Below are 4,468 nucleotides of genomic sequence, written 5' to 3' on the forward strand. Positions count from 1 at the left end.
CCGTCGGCGTGGCCGTCGACCCTACGCTGTAGCAGTACCCAGCAAGCGTAGAACGGGAACAGACCCTACAGGGTCACACTTGCTGATAAAGGTAGGGCTGCGAAAGGACAGACACTATGATTAAGTCTGTCAACTATGTAATGCCTGTAGGAGCAGTTTTTTACCTAACAGGCAGCCCCGCGCGCGTACATGCATGCATGCATGTGTTGCGATTAATGTCGTCCATCTAGGATGGTGATTGTGTCCGGTCGATGCAGTGCGCGCAAGCAGATCGCAGAGGGTACAGCAGCCAGCAGTGGCGCCGCTCGTCACGCCATTCCCGCTGGCGATGTTTAATGCGCGGCCCGAGATCGAGTAGTAGTTTGTACGTGTGCACGGGCCTGCATGGTTGGCAGCGTGGTGCTCCGTGCCTCGCCGTGCCGTGCCGTGCGGTGGATGGTGGTCGCAGTGTCAGGCATGCGTGCCAACGGGGACGGACGACCGACGCCTTGATGGATTGGCGGGAAGGACAAACGGACGGACTCGTACTGGCAGGCGCCACACGCGAGATGGTTGATGGGACGTACTGTAGTAAATGTGGGCACTGACCCGCCCTGGTGTTTAGTGCGCCGTGCGCGGGATCTAGCCATAGGGACCGGGATTAATTACCGGTGGCCGTATGGGCGAAGACTGACGCTGCCCGTGATTCACGCATCTAAAACTGCAGTTTGGTGTAATCACTTAAATTTCTGCATGTATGAACGTAGATCCGGGTCAGGGGGACACACATCACGGTCACGCGCTTGGCGTTTCGGGAGGCGTATTCAAACCTCCTGTGCTGCGTGTGACCGACGAGGCATTCAATGGCACGCCACCACGTTAGGTTGTCTCTGCGTGACCGGGTGGGTGGGCGCGTCTGCGGCACCCTGCACCTTAATTCTCGGTCGCACCGCACCGTTGAAACTGCCCCGCATCTCAAAATGCCATAATTCTAGATAGTACGTATTTGGTGCCTATCTAGATTATGTTTAGTCTCAGTCGGTCCACTAGCAACAGTAGTAGCAATGAAGCACGCAATGTTTGACAAGCATTTCCTCCTTCAGGTGAAGGCTCGTATAAAATAAATCCCCTTGGTTTTTCCGCGCGTGTCAGCATCCCTGTCACTGCAGCTGGACCACACAAATAATTCATGTTTAAATTACACTAGTACGAGTTGTTAATGGAAAATCGCACCATCCGAAAACGTCAAAGCACCGAGAAGTGAGAGGCCCACCTTCATTATCATCATCATGCAACCCCCACCAGGCCCACTCTCCACATCTCACATCCACGAACGAATCAATCGCCTCAGCAGGCAACAAACAACGGGGCAGGAAAAAGAAAGCAGGAAAGAGGAAAAGCATTCCACACCGATAGCACCCCATGGGATTATTAAAGGCGCGGATGGGAAGAGAGGCATCGCATCCGTCCAAGCAGTCCGCTTTGGTTGCTGCCACCCCCGTCCGTCCGTCCGTCAAAATAAACAAGAGGCAGACAACTTTTGTCCCCTTGCAGCCACCCAACGTGTCTATCTTCCCTGCCAGGCCGTATATATAACCACCTCCCCACATCCTCCACGCCTCCCACTCTCTCCAGCCGTTTCCGCTCCCCCACCCAACTCCCCTCCCCTCCTCACACGCATCGTCTCTTTGCGTGACCTTGCCTTCTCCGCCCCGCTCCACCCTCTACAAGATAGCGGTGCCACCGTCGTAGCAATGGCAGTGCAGGCGCGGTTCCTCTCACACGCCTTCCCCACGACCTCACCGCCTTCAAACCAATGGAGGACCCCTCCTCCTCCCACCTCTTCCAAGACTGCGCGCCCGCGGTGCCCGGGATCGGCAACAACACCACCGTCCTCAGCGACCTCCCGCGCAGCGAGCTCACCTGCAACGACAACTACGGCTTCGTGCCCAGGAAGCGGCCCCGGATGACCACCGAAGAGCCGGCGGCGGGACTCGCGGAACTCGCCCGGCAGCGCCTGCTTCTCCTGCAGCAGCAGCAGCAGGCGGCGGCGATGCACGGGCTCCTGCTGCCCTGCGACGCGCAGAGCCGGGCCGTGGATTCCGGCGCGGCGTCCACCAGCGGGAGGATGGCCAATGCCGCCGCGGGCGTCTCGCAGGGCCTCTCCGCGCTGCTCTACAACCAGGGCGTCGAGACCGATGCGCTCATCCGGCTCGAGGTATGCGCGCGCGCGCCTTCCCATCGTCTCGTTGCTTTCCTGCTACCCTCGTGCGCAATCATTTCTGGTCCAGCCCAACGTACGTTTTCTGAATCATTTCTCCACGATCGTTTCACAGAGCGAGCGCATGCGTGCGGGGCTCGAGGAGGCGCGCCGGCGCCACGCAACGGCAGTTCTCGCCGCCGTGGAGCGCGCGGCGTCCGGGCGGCTGCAGGCCGTGGAGGCCGACCTGGAGCGCGCGCGCTACCGCAACGCCGAACTCGAAGAACGGCTCCGGCAGATGACCGCGGAGGGCCAGGCGTGGCTGGGCGTCGCCAGGAGCCACGAGGCCGTCGCCGCGGGCCTCCGCGCCACGCTGGACCAGCTACTCCAGCCCGCCTGCGCCGGTGCCGTCGAGGCCGACGCGGAGGACGCCCAGTCGTGCTGCTTCGAGACCGCTGGCGACAACCACGCCGACGACACGGCGTGCAAGGCGGTCGCGGCGGCGGCTCCGTCGTGCAAGGCGTGCGGCCAGGGCGAGGCGTGCGTCCTGCTGCTCCCGTGCCGGCACCTGTCCGTCTGCGGCGCGTGCGAGCCCGCCGTGGATACCTGCCCCGTCTGCGCCGCCACCAAGAACGCCTCGCTCCATGTCCTGCTCTCCTGATCCTCTCCGGCGTACGGCCAAGTTCGACGTTCTACCATGCGTGTGTTTTGTGTTGCTGCGTGGAGTTTCGCCAGCGTGGCACCAGGGGTCAAGTGATCCAGGCATGCAATTCCAAGTGCTGAATTTGCATGTACTACAAGAACCTAGACTAGTTTTTTGTTTTTTTTTTGGTTTAGTTGTTAGGTTTACCTGTTAATGTTTCTGGGCTACTACTAACTTATTACTTTTGCTGCGGTTTAGTAAAATCATTTCCGTTGTTGGTGAAATAGTACAGCAGTTTCGGTTTCAAGAGTTCTAGTACCAAAATTGTGTTAATTTTCAGACGATCGTAACAGCCCTGCTCCATATCCCTTCCCGTGTGTGCGAAGATGCTCATGGCATGTTGCGTTGCGCTGTACTGCTGTTGGAAATGATCCGTTCACAATATCTTTATTTCGCGTCAGTGTCGATCTTGACCAGTCTAAAGATGCGGACTACTGTGCCCACGCACGTCTGTTCAACGCGGAGCGCTCCGCACCGGCCGGCCGTACTAGGCGTGAGTTGTCAGTGTGTCGCGCGTCCAGTCCCACTGTCTCTTTGCCCACACCGCAATAAATTGGCATGCAGGTACAGATTGAGATTAGCATTGTCGATCTGCGCAGATTTGACTTGTCCTGCGCGTCAAGCACGGGCTCGAACGTTTCACTCACGTCACGTGAATAACCTACTACTACCCGTTTTCACCACCGGCTCCGCCTTCAAGGCCCGTCCCGTCCCGTCCATTTACTTGCAAAATTAACAGCTCACGCCGATCTGCTGGAGCTAGAGCGTCTCCAAACGGCGTCAGATTTAGTGTTTGAGAAACGCTATTTTCATTATTTAAATACTAGTTTTATCTACTAGCAAATACGGCCCCAAACTTATTTTCATATTAAAATACTAGATTTTTTTCATTATATTTTCAATAGAGAGTACCAATATTACACAAACTAATACATAGTTTGATCATGGTTTAACACAAACTAATACATAGTTAAAAGACTGTAAAATGAGAAAACCTAACTAGTGTTGATCACGCAGATTACGTATATTTGGTGCCAACAAAGAACACTCTCAATGATAGCCATGTTGTTCCTATGCAGGGACGACGTACAGAAAACTCCGTGGCCATCTTCGCCTCGTAGGAGAATGTGAGTCGTATCTAGCTTGTAGGTCGTGGAAGCGCGCGAACTACTCCCAGACGGTGTGGAGGTACATCTTGCCGCGTCCGTCGAAGAGTACGTCCGGCCACCGACAGAAGCCGCAACCAGCCTCCCGCAGCTGCAGCGCGGCTGGCTCCTTGCCGCCGACGAATACTAGGCACTATGCCCATAACAATCTTATAGCTATTACATTAACAATCTCATCCAATCCCTACCATTCCCTACATCCCTACAATCATGGATGGTTGATGGAGAGGCGTCGGTGATAGCGATGTCGATGATCTCCTCAAATTCCCCATCCCGGCATGGTGCTAGAACGGAGTTCCTGGTTCTTGGATTGGATTTTCTGGTGCGGCGGAGCAATGAACTCTCTCGGAAAAAAACGTCGAACCCCCATCCGTTTTCAGGTCATGAGGCTTAATATAGTCGGGAGGAGAGGCCGAGGGG

At 56.2% G+C, this 4,468-nt stretch overlaps 1 pseudogene; it reads left to right on the forward strand.

Moving 5' to 3' along the window:
- The first annotated feature begins 1,581 nt into the window (after positions 1–1,581).
- LOC127321076 (probable BOI-related E3 ubiquitin-protein ligase 3) lies at positions 1,582–3,129 on the forward strand (annotated as a pseudogene).
- Positions 3,130–4,468: the final 1,339 nt, after the last annotated feature.

The sequence above is a fragment of the Lolium perenne genome, chromosome 2, assembly GCF_019359855.2.
Source record: "Lolium perenne isolate Kyuss_39 chromosome 2, Kyuss_2.0, whole genome shotgun sequence".
Classification (NCBI taxonomy): domain Eukaryota; kingdom Viridiplantae; phylum Streptophyta; class Magnoliopsida; order Poales; family Poaceae; genus Lolium; species Lolium perenne.